This window comes from Mobula hypostoma, chromosome 6 (genome assembly GCF_963921235.1).
Source record: "Mobula hypostoma chromosome 6, sMobHyp1.1, whole genome shotgun sequence".
In the NCBI taxonomy this organism is placed as follows: domain Eukaryota; kingdom Metazoa; phylum Chordata; class Chondrichthyes; order Myliobatiformes; family Myliobatidae; genus Mobula; species Mobula hypostoma.
In genome coordinates, this window is record NC_086102.1 from 86,584,846 (window position 1) to 86,599,275 (window position 14,430).

General features: G+C 40.7%; 1 protein-coding gene across 8 annotated transcripts in view; it reads left to right on the top strand.

Annotated features, from left to right (window-relative positions):
- Positions 1-14,430, top strand: part of rubcnl (rubicon like autophagy enhancer) — a 111,015-nt gene that overhangs the window by 18,572 nt on the left and 78,013 nt on the right. Inside the window, exon 1 of one of the 8 annotated variants that reach the window (XM_063051142.1) lies at positions 8,541-8,838. The exons of 6 other annotated variants lie outside the window; for them this stretch is intronic. The gene's annotated coding sequence lies outside the window, so the exon portion shown is untranslated. Of the gene's footprint in view, positions 1-8,540; positions 8,839-14,430 lie in introns of those variants that run through there. One more of the 8 variants, XM_063051146.1, reaches the window with a different exon arrangement.

A 14,430-nucleotide genomic window follows, 5' to 3' on the forward strand; every position in this document is an offset into this window, starting at 1 on the left:
TAGATGAAAGTTGAGTAATATGGTCTATTAATGGTAAAAAGTTAGTCTTAAATAAATCTTTGTATTTACAAGTAATTTTAATCCCAAGATATGAGAAATAATTATTAATCAATTTAAATGGAAATTTATAATATAAGGGAAGATGTTTATTAATCGGAAAAAGTTCACTCTTACTAAGATTTAATTTATAACCTGAAAAAAAACCAAATTGTGCTAATAACTTTAAAACAGCAGGAATGGATTTCTCAGGATTAGAAATATATAAAAGTAAATCATCAGCATAGAGTGATAATTTATGGGACTTTAATCCCCGAGTTATCCCAGTAATATTTGAAGATTCTCGAATAGCAATTGCAAGAGGTTCTAATGCAATATCAAATAATAGGGGACTAAGAGGACAGCCTTGTCGAGTACCTCGAAAGAGAGGAAAAAAAGGTGAGTTTAAAGAGTTAGTACGAACCGAGGCTACAGGGAAATGATATAACAGTTTAATCCAGGATATAAATTTCAAGCTAAAATTAAACATTTCAAGCACCTTAAATAAATAAGGCCATTCTACTCTATCAAAAGCTTTCTCGGCATCTAAAGAAATAACACACTCAGGAACATTTTGTGAGGGAGTATAAACGATATTTAACAATGTACGAATATTATAAAAAGAGTAACGACCTTTAATAAAACCCGTTTGGTCTTCCGAAATAATAGAAGGAAGTACTTTTTCTAGTCTATTTGCTAATAACTTAGAAAAAACTTTAGAATCAACATTTAATAAAGATATTGGTCTATAAGATGCACATAGAGCAGGGTCTTTATCCTTCTTTAGTATTAGAGAAATTGATGCTCTATTAAAAGATTCAGGAAGTTTACCAAGTTTCAGAGAAGCCTCAAAAACCCTACAGAGCCAAGGGATCAATAAAGAAGCAAAATATTTATAAAATTCAACGGTAAACCCATCCGGGCCAGGAGCTTTCCCCAGATTCATAGAAAAAATAACATTCTTAATCTCATCCATTGTAATGGAAGTATCTAATAAAGAAGACATATCCTGTGAAATCTGAGGGAAGTCTAACTTATCTAAAAAATCATTCATATATTTAGAATCTCGAGGAGACTCTGATTGATATAAAGAAGAATAAAAATCACAAAAGGTTTGATTAATCCCCACATGATCCAGTATCAATCGATCATTTTGGTTATAAATCTGATTGATTTGAGATTTAACATAATTAGATTTCAATTGATTAGCCAGCAGCTTGCCAATTTTGTCACTGTGAACATAAAAGTCACTTCTTGTTTTCTTTAATTGGTTTACAATCGAGGACGAGAGTAGTAAACTGTGTTCCATTTGAAGTTCAGTTCTTTGTTTGTATAACTCCTCAGAAGGAGCCATAACATATTTCTTATCAATTTCTTTAATCTTGTCCACAATTGCCATCTCCTCCTGCTTCTGTTTCTTCCTCAAAGCAGCAGAATACGAAATAATCTGACCCCGAATATAGGCTTTAAAAGTGTCCCAAAGAGTGTTAACCGAAATATCCTCTGTATGGTTAATTGTAAAAAAAAGCTCAATCTGTTCATTCATAAAGTTAACAAAGTCCGAGTCCTGAAGCAACAGCGAATTAAAACGCCATTGTCTATTATTTGGTATATTGGCCATAATTTTAATAGAAAGCTTAAGTGGAGCATGATCCGAAATGGTTATAGAATCATAATCACATTTAATCACTGAAGGAATAAGACGAGAATCAATAAAAAAATAATCAATTCTTGAATAGGAATGATGAACATGTGAAAAGAAGGAAAAATCTTTTTCCTGAGGATGCAGAAAACGCCAAATGTCCGTCGACCCAGAATCAGAAAGGAAAAAATTAATCAAATTTGCAGATTTATTAGGTAAGGTCCGTAAAGGAGCCGAACGGTCCAAAGCTGGAGACAAACAGGTATTAAGATCTCCGCCCCAGATCAATGAAAACTCGTTCAAATTCGGAAACTGATTAAACAATGATTTATAAAATTCCGGACAATCCATATTAGGAGCATAAACATTAACCAAAACTACTTTTTTATTAAATAGTAAACCACTAACCAATAAAAATCTACCATTCGGATCAGAAATAATATCCTGTTGTATAAAAGTAACTGAGGAATCTATAAAAATAGAGATGCCTTGAATCTTAGCATTGGAGTTCGAATGAAATTGTTGTTCCTTCCAGAATTTAAAAAAACGTAGTCTGTCCCCCCTCCGTACATGGGTCTCTTGTAAAAATAAAATTTGTGCTTTAAGTCTCCGGAACACTTTAAAAACTTTTTTCCTTTTAATAGGATGATTAAGATCGTTAGTATTCCAGGAGACAAAATTAATAATAGACTCCATAAATCCTAAAGTCAACCCACAACAAGGAGGATTGACGATAGGCTCGACCCACGAACCCGGAGAGGAAACAGAACATACGAAAGATACCGGGAAAAAGGACGCAACCAGTACTTCAATAATGTATATAGCCCAAAGAGAAAAAAACTAAAACGTGAAGCCCCTCCCACCACCCCCCGCCCCAAGACCCCAAGGCAAAATCTAAAGCAGACCCGCCCGAAAGAAGCAAGTGCTAAAACTACCCCCATGACTTCCGGTATACGCTCCCTAAAAAAAAGGTATAAATATGAAAAAGATCAGCTAATTGTAAAACAGTAAAAAAGTAAAAAAAAGGTAACTCAATTAAAATACACACACAAGAGAACAAAAGCCAGAAAATATATATTAAAAAAAACCACAATAAACCCCAAACCCATGAATAAACACAACAACAAGAAAAAATAAGATTATTGACATAAAGTAGTTATAAAAAGCAAAACAAAATAAAATTTAAAAAAACTACAAAATTTAAGGCCACACAGGAAATACGTAAGATGACAAAAAGGAAGTAACCACCCAGAATCCCCTGGGAAAAGAAAGAAATGACCCAGTTGAAAAGAAAGTTTAGCAACCATATTAAGAAATCAAAAATAAACTTTTCTGCTCAAATAGGGCACGAAAAAGTTAAAACCAACCAATTCACAGCCTCCGATCAACGGAGATAATTAAAAAAAATAGCAATTAAGATGTTGAAGGTGAAAGTTGATCCAGATAACTCTGGGCATCCGATGGAGAATCAAAAAAACGAAGGACTCCATCTGACATGCGAATCCTTAGACGTGCAGGGTACAGCAACGCTGGTCTTAAATCCATCTTATAGAATTCCGACATCACAGATCTGTAGCGAACCCGTTGGTCCCAGATTGGTTTACTGAAATCTTCCACGAATCGGAACTTAAGATCCGAAAAATCAATGAAACCTTTAGATTGAGCGAATCGAAACAGTCTCTCCTTGTCTTGAAAGTAATGAAAACGTAAGATAACATGCCTAGGTCTATCTGACCTAGACGAGTATGATGGGATTCTGTGAACACGATCCAGTAGCGGTGGTTGGTCAGGAAATACAGTAGGGAATGTATCTTTTAAAAGTTGAGAAAAATACTTCATGGGGTTGTTAGATTCAACAGCTTCACGCACCCCAATCATTCGTAAATTCTGCCGTCGCATTCTAGATTCCAAGTCAGAGTTTTTAAAAGTCAGAAAGTCAAGTTTCTTCTTCATTACATTAATTGTTTCTTCGATTTTCCCCATCTTAAGCTCACTTTGTTGCGCGAATTTTTGAAGATCAGATATAGCCGACTGATGTTCCGCAATAGATGTTTGCATCTTATCAATTGAATCGGCAATTTTCTGGAGATTAATTGAGATTTCCGTATGAATCAGGTCTTTAACAGAGTCTGCAATTTCCGTACGAATCATCTCCCTAACAGAGGTTGAAATTTCCCTCTGAATTAACTCCGATATCGCTTTCAAAGTCACCGGTGATTCAGTCGGAGGAAAATCCATACCTTTCGGTTTAACCGGAGGTTTACCATCCTTGCCGTTTTTCCCGTTCTTAGACATAGCAGATCTAAGTTCCATCCAGTTGTTGGAGAATTCAGTTTAATTCAAAGTATTGTAAGAGTTGATGCCTTAATGGTTAATTAAAGTATAGCTGACCATAGAGAAAAAAAACTCAGAGGTAATGGAGCGAGTCAAGAACGCGACTTCACTCCATGAGCGCTACTGGAAGTCCTCAATTGTTCAGAAATCTTGATGGCTTGGCAGCTTGTCTGGCTGTCAGTCCAGAATGTGAATTTTAGAAGTAGGTGTACAGCCAGAGGCAGGGCTCAGGAGTGTGCTTGGGGCCAAAGCCCAGACCATGGTTCAGAGCTGAGCTTGGGATCCAGAACTAGCAGGGCTCAGGGACATGGGTAATTATGCAGCTGGGGTTTGGTACATTTCCTGTCCAGGTTCATGAGGCACTTCATTACATTATTATGTAACAGGTAAGAAAAGTGAAGACATGTTTGGTATTAGTAGGAATAATGTCTGATCATCTGTAAAATCTGCTAAGTACCAAGGGTACTGGATTATGGGAATGTTAGCGTGTTTCTCTTCAAAATACAAGTAAAAGAATAGATGCTCAAACCAAACATCTCTTATTGGTACCCAGCTAACGATTAATATAGATTATATATAATATATATTAATATAGGGGTTTTAAACTCCCTGTACTGACTATCTTGCTGGCAAATGTGCAGTCTCTGGTGAATAAAATCGATGATCTCGGAGCTAGGGTGCTGAATCAGAGGGACATTAGGACCGCATGTTTCCTTTGTTTCACGGTATCCTGGTTAACCCCTTCCATTCCGGATGCAGTGATTCAGATCGACGAGTTTACTATACACCATCAGGACACATCTATAGAGTCTCTCAAAAGCAGAGGTGGAGGAGTATGCCTCATGATCAACTCTTCTTGGTGCACAAATACTGTATATCAGTGCTGTCCCAATTCTGCTCTCCAGACCTGGAATATCTAGCAGTTATGCCGTCCTTTTTACCTACCATGGGAATTCTCTGGGGTCATTTTGGTAGCAGTTTACATTCCACCTCAGGCCAATGTCAATCGGGTTTCAGATAATCTGAGCAATGGGATCAACATGCACGAATCAGCACACCTTAACACCTTCAACATTGTTTTGGGAGATTTTAACCAGGACAATCTGAAAAAAATCACTAAGCAATTACCATCAACAGATCACTTGCAATACCCGAGGAAACAACACACTGGACCATTGCTACATCGCCATCAAGAATGCCTACCGTGCCGTGGATGAACCAGGATGTACCTCGTCTGCTGAAGGCTAGATCTGTGGCATTCAAGCCTGGCGATCCAGGCCTGTACCAGAAAACTAGGCATGATTTGCGGAAGGCTATTTCAAGGGTGAAGAGACAATTTCGAATGAAAGTGGAGGTGACATCGGATGCACGGCAACTCTGGCAGGGTTTGCAAGACATTACTTCCTACCAGGCGAAACCCAATAGCATGAATGGCAGCGATGCTTCACTACCAGATGAACTCAGAGCCTTCTATATACGCTTTGAAAGGGAGAACATAACTACAGCTGTGAGGATCCCTGCTGCACCTGATGACCCTGTGATCTCTGTCTCAGAAGTCGATGTGAGGCTGTCTTTAAAGAGGGTGAACCCTCGCAAGGCGGAAGGTCCCGATGGAGTACCTGGTAAGGCTCTGAAAACCTGTGCCGACCAACTGGCTGTGTATTCAAGCACATTTTCAACCTCTCACTGCTATGGGTGGAAGTTCCCACTTGTTTAAAAAAGGCAACGATTATACCAGTGCCTGAGAAGAATAATGTGAGCTGCCTAAATGACTATTGCCAGTAGCACTCACATTGACAGTGATGAAATTCTTTGAGAGGTTAGTCGTGACTAGACTGAACTCCTGCCTCAGGAAGGACCTGGACCCACTGCAGTTTGCCTATCGCCACGATAGGTCAACGGCAGATGCAATCTCAATGGCTCTCCACATGGCTTTAGACCACCTGGACAACACAAACACCTATGTCAGGATGCCGTTCATCGACTATAGCTCAGCATTTAATACCATCATTTCCATAATCCTGATTGAAAAGTTGCAAAACCTGGGCCTCTGTACCTCCCTCTGCAACTGGATCCTCGAGTTCCTAACCGGAAGACCACAATCTGTGCAGATTGGTGATAACATCTCCTCCTCGCTGACGATCAACACTGGCGCACCTCAGGGGTGTTTGCTTAGCCCATTGCTCTACTCTCTCTATACCCATGACTGTATGGCTAGGCTAGGCACAGCTCAAATACCATCTATAAATTTGCTGTTGATACAACCGTTGTTAGTAGGATCTCAGGTGGTGACGAGAGGGTGTACAGGAGTGAGATATGCCAACTAGTGGAGTGGTGTCACAGCAACAACCTGGCACTCAATGTCAGTAAGGCGAAAGAGCTGGTTGTGGACTTCAGGAAGGGTAAGACGAAGGAACACATACCAATCCTCATAGAGGGATCAGAAGCGGAGAGAGTGAGCAGCTTCAAGGTCCTGGGCATCAAGATCTCTGAAGATCTAAATTGGTTCCAACATATTGATGCAGTTATAAAGAAGGCATGACAGCAGCAATACTTCATTAGGAGTTTGAAGAGATTTGGCATGTCAACAAATACACTCCAAAACTTCTATAGATGTACCGTGGACAGCATTCTGACAGGCTGCATCATTGTCTGGTATGGAGGGGCTACTGCACAGGACCGAAAGAAGCTGCAGAGGGTTGTAAATCTAGTCAGCTCCATCTTGGGTACTAGCCTACAAAATACCCAGGACATCTTTAGGGAGCGGTGTCTCAGAAAGGCAGCGTCCATTATTAAGGCCCTTCAGCACCCAGGACATGCCCTTTTCTCACTGTTACCATCAGGTAGGAGATACAGAAACCAGAAGGCACACACTCAGCGATTCAGGAACAGCTTCTTCCCCTCTGCCATCCGATTCCTAAATGGACATTGAAACCTTGAACACTACCTCACTTTTAAAAAATTTACATTATTTCTGTTTATTGCACATTTTTTAATGTGTTCAATATACATATACTGTGATTGATTGATTTATTCATTATTATTTTTTTCTCTTCTATATTATATATTGTATTGAACTGCTGCTGCTAAGTTAACAAATTTCACGTCACAGGCCGGTGATAATAAACCTGATTCTGAGATTAATATAACAGAATATCAAATGTTACATATACCAGACACATAGATCTTAAAGGCATTTACACAATCAATATCTTCCTTAAAAGACAGCTAACTTATTAACATGAATGGTCGATACACAGTAAACTAACCTAACAATTAGCTATTAAATAAGATATAAAATTATACAAATAACTATTTACAATGCATGCCTATATAGAGTGATGAATTGTAAAGTTAGCTAAACATGAAATTACTGATTTTCTAACCCTCTCAATGATGTAACACTTCATCAGTATGTCTCCTAATATTAATAAATCCCCAGTGAATGACAACTTTCACATCTTGCTCTTCACCAGGAGCTGCTGATGCTTTTAGATCAGGGTTTCCCAACCTTTTTATGCCATGGACCAAGGCAAGGGGTCCATGGACCCTGAGTTGGGAATCTCTGATTTAGATAATCTGAATGCCTTTAACTTACTGTTATGTTGACAGTAAGTTCTGTCTTAAATAATATGCATTTGATACTTGCCAGTTACTTACAGACTAGTTTTATGCCTGGTACCTCCCTTAGTTAAGCAGCTTGCTTTCATAACAAGCAGTACACAAACTAGCTGAAGTACACTCGGCAGATGTTTGTATCTTTTCGGGGATTTGGAAAATAAACTTGTATGATGGATTGATATGTCTTGTCAAGAAACCTTTGCTCAAAATTTTAAAAACATAGTTCTTGGGTAGTGGTCATTGGTGAAAAGGTAAGAACTGGTTGCCAGCGACAACGCTGACAATTTATACTAATGTTTTACTGGGTGCACAGTATTTGGTTTTACTGTCAAGCACACTGAGCTACAGTGGAAAGCATTGTTTAGCATGCATAATAAAATGTTTCACAGGAGCTTAATCAACATTGGGTCATATAGGGAGATACTGGATTAGAAAATCAGACTTTGGCTCAAGAGGAGTATCTTGAGGAGGAAAACAAAGTACAAACATCTTGAGAGAAAATTCCCAGGCTTAGACTTTGTTGTCTTTTGCTTTAACTATATCTAAGCATAAATATAATACTGTATATCATAGAATTTCCTCAACATCAGTTGTAACCCTCTCCCCCTGCAAAGTAATGCAGCTGCCATAGTAATTGCAGCCAAACTTTGTCTGCACAATTTTTCACTTAAATTACTCTTAATGCTGTCTTCTGACGTACTCTACCTCTCATTGTGATTAGACTGCAGTAGCCAAATAAACCAGAGCTTTCTTTTCCTTTGTTAACGAATCATTGGCTGGACTTCCTTATCAGGATAGCTTCCACTTCTGAAGCACAGAGGAAAAGCTGGTTACCTGAAATCACTGGATTCAGTGTTGAGTCTCAAACACAGCTGTCTGCTCAGGTGGAAGATAAGATGCTGTTTCCTTTGCTTATGCTGGGCTTTGTGTAGATGCAGGGATCATCGGATCTACACCTGCTTCTCCAGTGTGGAGAAGGCCACATCATGAGAATCAAATGCAGTACATCAAACTGAAAAACGTGCAAGTGAATTTCTGATTCTCATCAGAGTTTCTGATTGGTCATCTCTCATTGTCTCGGATACTGTTGAACTACTGTAGTTCTTCTGGTAATGGCTCGCTTACAAGTGCTGTGAGGTAAAGGATTCCATGATTTTGACCTGATGACTACAAAGGAACTTGCAATATAATTCCAAGTCAAGATGGTGAGTGACTTGATTGAGAACTTGAAGGCGGTGGTGACCTAGTCCTCTTGGTGGTGGATGGCTCAGGATAGGAGGTGCACTTGAAGTGGCCTGGGTGATTAATGACATTGGTTTTTCAAAGTTGAAAATAAATTTATTATCAAAGCATGTATATGTCACCATGTCAATCAAGATTAATTATTTGCAGGTATTTACAGGAAAATAAATAAATACAATAGAGTTTATGAAAAACCATATGTAATAAAGAACAACAAATCTCCAATGTGCAAAAGAGGACAAAGCGTGCCAATACTAAATGAAGGAAAGTAAATAAATAATACTTAGAACATGAGTTGTAGATGAACCCTCACCTCAGCACGGTGAGCTGGTAGTGGAGGTAACGTTTAATGCGGTCTGTGGAATCCCGAATGAACAGGCTGTTTTGTCCAGTTTGATATTAAGCATCTTGGGAATTTGTGGAGCTGCACTCCAGGCAAATAGAGATACTCCATCACAATTCTAAATTGTGCCCTCTGTTGAAAGGCCTCAGAGTGTCATGCTTTTACTCCCTGCAGAATACCCAGCCTCTTGTAGCCACGGTGTTTATTTATCTGGTTGAGTTGATTTAAGTTGCTGATCGTTGATGGCCTCAGGCTGTTGATGAGGTGGAGTTTGGCAAAGTCACTATCACTGAATGTGAAGCCTGGGTGATTAGACTCTCTATTGGAGATGGTCATTGTCTGGTATTTCTGTGCTGTGAATGTTACCTGGCATCAATTAGGACCATTCTTGAATGATGCCCGGGTCATGCTGCAATTGGGCTTCCTTTGGTTATGACCTTGGCTACTCAACCCCAGTTATTTCTAGAACTTCATCATGTGACTTTTGCCTAATAGCGTAATCTAGTTAAACAGACATTTAACCTCTGCAATAATTAATAAACAGAATTGTTTAAATGATGGATAATCGTTTAATAATTTTTCCTTTGATTGTAGCCTATTTTATATCCATAGCTCTTCCCAGAAGCAATAGAGTCAATTGAGCATGGACTCTCGGAAAATGGTCAGATCATTGCATGTAGGATGCCTAGAAATGTCTAGAAAGTTGCAATATTGATTTGAATTGGAATTAGTGGCAGAGGAATATCCAAATCTTCATCCATGTAGAATAGTTTAACTGTGCTCCAAAGAGTATCAAGGGCAATTTATCTTTAGAGGAATGTAATGTATAGAGGGGCTGAGGTCTGTTAAATGCTGAAGGAATTGGATATAGTTGCTTGAGAGGGAGATAGGGATGTCAGTAGCAGAGAAATGCTGCAGCTGGTTTCATCTATAAGACATCTCCCGGTGAAAGAGAGAAGTCACTGAGGGAAGACATTTCCAGTGGGTTTGGGATGTGTGCCATAGCAATTGTGAAAGATAAGAGGCTTTGACGTTGAGGCCATAGAGGCTAAAGCACATTCGATAGAGATGTAGGGGAGGAATGGACGGAAGTGGGTGGGAGTAGAAGGCCACCTCCTAAGGCCTGTGAGAGATCTGCTACCTCCAGGCATATGGTGCACCCACGGCTCTTTGGAAAGACAACAACTGATTATTTCTTGGAGAGAAGGAAATTTCCATGATAATGCTGAGCTTTGCCTATGTTCTCAGTCTCTTTCTTGGCATGTTTCAGCATTGCTGGGGTGAGAGGTGTACAGGAGGGCCAGAGTGTGATGGGATTGACAGTTTCTTCATTTGCTTCCTTCCTTGTGGGTTCTGACTATGAACAGAGCTTGGTGTCCTGATTTTAGTGCTTATTCCTCAAGATGGCAGCAAAAATAAGACCAATCTCTTCATAGCAGGCAGACTTAGCAGATTAATATAGGATCAGTAAGAGCGAGAAGTGAAAAGGGAACTTGAGGTATTTGGCACTTTGAGATAAGCTCTGTAAGTCATCTGGAAGAGAAACACCAAAGCTGCTTGTTCTGGGTATCTGCCATCCTTTGCGGTTTCTTCAAATTTCTTGAGCAACACATACAAAATGCTGGAGGAACTCAACAAGTTGGGCTGCATCTAGAGAGGAGAATAAACTTGATGTTTTGGGCTGAGACCCTTCGTCAAGACTGGAAAAGAAGGGGGAAGAAGCCAGCGTAAAAAGGTGGGGGGAGGGGGAAGGAGTACCAAGCTGGCAGGTGACAGGTGTTGGAGGGGAAATAAACTAGAAAGCTGGAAGGTGATAGGTGGAAGAAGTAAAGGGCTGAAGAAGAAGGAATCTAATAGGAGAGGACAATGGACCATGGAAGAAAGGAGGACGGGCACCAGAGGGAGGAGGTGGGAGATATGCAGGTGAAGAGAAGAAAAGAGGTGAGAGGGAAACCAGAATGGGGAATGGTAAAAGAAATAACGGGAGTGGGAAGAAATTACTGGAAGCTAGAGAAATCAGTGTTCATGCCATCAGGTTAGAGGTTACTCAGGTGGAAGATGAGGTGTTGCTCTTCCAACCTGAGTTTGGCCTTCCTTGACAGCGACTCACAGCTTCAAATCTATACTCAGCCTACAGCTAAGCTCTGTTAATTCTCTATCCAGTGGTTTGGAAAATCTCATGTTCGGCATCTAACTTGTTTGCTTCACTCCTTTCTAAGTCACTGGAGCTCCAGTTACCACACTCCCCTTCCACTCACCAGGATCCTGCTTCCATGTTCCCTTTAAGCAAAAGGATCACTGGACAACTTATTGCAACACTGTAACATCTAAAGAAAGTGGATTAATAGAAAGTGTTGAGCTACGCGTAGAAATCGTTACTCTACCATGGGTGCCACAGTAGCGTGGTAATTAGCATGGCACCATTGCAGCTCGGGGTGTCGGTGTTCAGAGTTTAACCCCAGCGTGCTCTGTAAGGAGTTTGTACATCCTCTCTGCGGAAAGCGTGGGATTTCTCCGGATGCTCCGGTTTCCTCCCACAGTCCAATGATGTACTGCTTAGGAGGTTAATCAATTATTGCAAATTATCCCATGATTAGGCTGAGGTTAATTTGAGGGTTTTGGCAGCATGGCCGATTCCACATTGTATCTCTAAATAAGTTAATCACATCCAATAGTCTGGAAAATCAGCCAGTTCTCTGAGTCCCAAGTGTGCTGGATTATCTAATTTTTCAATTAAATCATTGATTAAAATTACAGAATGATAGAAAATTTTGGGTGAAAAGATCTTTCCTCATCACCCTACCATTCCTTCCCTTCTGAGGCATTGCGCCTTGAAGATGTCCTGGATACTACGGAGGGTAGTACCCATACGTTTACAACTTGCTGCAGCTTATTTTGATCCTGCGCAGTGCCCCATGCCCTGCCCACACCAGATGGTGATACAACTAGTTAGAATGCTCCCCATGGTACATCTGTAGAAATTTACAAGAATCTTTACTGACATACCAAATCACCTCAAAATCCTAATGAAATATGGCTGCTGTCATGCCTTCTTTGTAACTGTATCAATATACTGGCCCAGAATAGATCCTCAGCAACGTTATCACCACGGAACCTGAAATTGCTCAGGCTTTCTACTTCTGATCCCTCAATGAGGACCGGTGTGTGTTGCTTCACCTTGCCCTTTTTGAAGTCCCCAATCAATTCTTTGGTCTTGCTGACGCTGAGTGGAAAGTTATTGCGGCGACACCTCTCAACCAGCTGATCTATTTCGCTCGTGTATGCCTTCCTATCATCATCTGAAATTCTGCCAACAATAATCGTGTCATCAACAAATTTATAAATGGCATTTGAGCTGTGCCTAGCCACACCATCATGGGTGTAGAGAGAGTAGAGCAGTGGGCTAAGCACACATCCCTGAGCTGTACCAGTGTTGATTATCAGTGAGGTGGAGATGTTATTTCTGATCCACACAGACTGTGGTCTTCCAGTGAGGACCCAGTTACAGAGGGAGGTACAGAGGCCCAGGTTTTCAAGCTTTTTGTTCAAAGCGGTAGGAATGATGGTGTTAAAGGCTGAGTTGTAGTCAATAAACAGCTTTCTGACATAGGTATTTGTATGTTCAGGTAACCTAAGGCTGCGTGGAGAGCCAATGAGTTTGTGTCCACCATAGACCTATTGTGGCAATAGGCAAATTGCAGTGGGTCTAAGTCTTTGCTGAGGCAGGAGTTGATTCTAGCCATGACCAGCCTCTTGGAGCACTTTATCACAGTAGATGTGAGAGCTACTGGCCGATAGTCTATAAAGCTACTCATCCTGCTCTTCTTGGGCACTGGTATGATTGTTGCTCTTTTGAAGCAGCTCCTTTTTTTTCAAAAAATATTTCCAGTCTTTCCTCATAACTGCAATTTTCTGTTCTCAGCAATATCATAAACCTCCATTGCATCATCATCAGTGCAATCATATTTTTAATGAGATACTCAAGCTGTGGTCCAATTATCATTGTTACAATTATAGCATAAGCTCCCTGCTCTTATAGTTTTTCTTGGTTAATGAAGGAAAGTATCCCATATGCCTTTTTAACCACCTTGTTATCCTTTATCTTTAATGATCTGTGTAAGTAAGAATAGCTCCAAGGTCTCTCTGTTCCTCCACATTACTCAATATCCTCTTGTTTCTTCCCTTGCCTTGTTGCATTACCTTATACTTCTGCATTTTAAATTGCACTTTACTATTCCTGTAACATCCTGAAATCAAAAGCCTTCCTCCTCATCCAGTGAGTATGTAAGGCATCGATTTGGGGTGGTTTGGTTTTTTGAGCTGTGGCCTATCAGTGATCGGGTTTGATTGGCAAGAACAAATTAAAATAAGGTAGGGGCAAGTGGGGTGGCCATCATTGGAGTGAACAGTGTTAGAGCAGAGATTTTGAGGCTTGAGTGAGAGAAGGTGAAATAGCTGTGGGTAGATTTTCCCCTCAGTTTATTTATTGCTTTCCTTCCTTATATTTGCCCAGTAGGAATGCCAGGCAGGATAGTGAAATGCTCCTCTTGAGGCATATGGGGAGGAAGGGAGACCCCCAGTATCCCTGACAACTTCACTTCCGAGATGTGCATCCAGCTACAGCTTCTAACACTCCACGCTAAGGAGTTGGAGCTGGAACTGGACGAACTCCGGATTATTCGGGAGGCTGAGGGGGTGACAGATAGGACAGATAGAGAGGTAGTTACACCCAAAGTGCAGGACACAGGAAACTGGGTGACAGTCGGGAAGGGGAAAGGGGCTAAGGAGCCTTTGTGGCCATCTCCTCAACAACAGGTATGTCGCTTTGGATACTGTTGCAGGGATGAGTCACAGCGGTCAGATCTCTGGCTCTGTGATTTAGAAGGGAAGGGGTGAAAAGGCACGCTGTGGTGATAGGGAATTCATTGGTTGGCAGTACCGTAAGGAGGATCTATGGATGAGAACGAGATTCCCAGATGGTATGTTGCCTCCTGGGACAGGGTCCGGGACATCTTGGATTGAGTGCTCAGCATTCTTAAGTGGGAGGGTGAGTTGCCAGAAGTCATGGTCCATGTAGGTACCAATGACATAGGTAGGAAGAATGACGAGGTTCTGCAAAGTAAGTTCAGGGAGTTCGGTGCTAAGTTGAAGGGCAGGACCTCCAGGGTTGTGATCTCAGGATTGTTACCCATCCCACATACTAGTGAGGCCA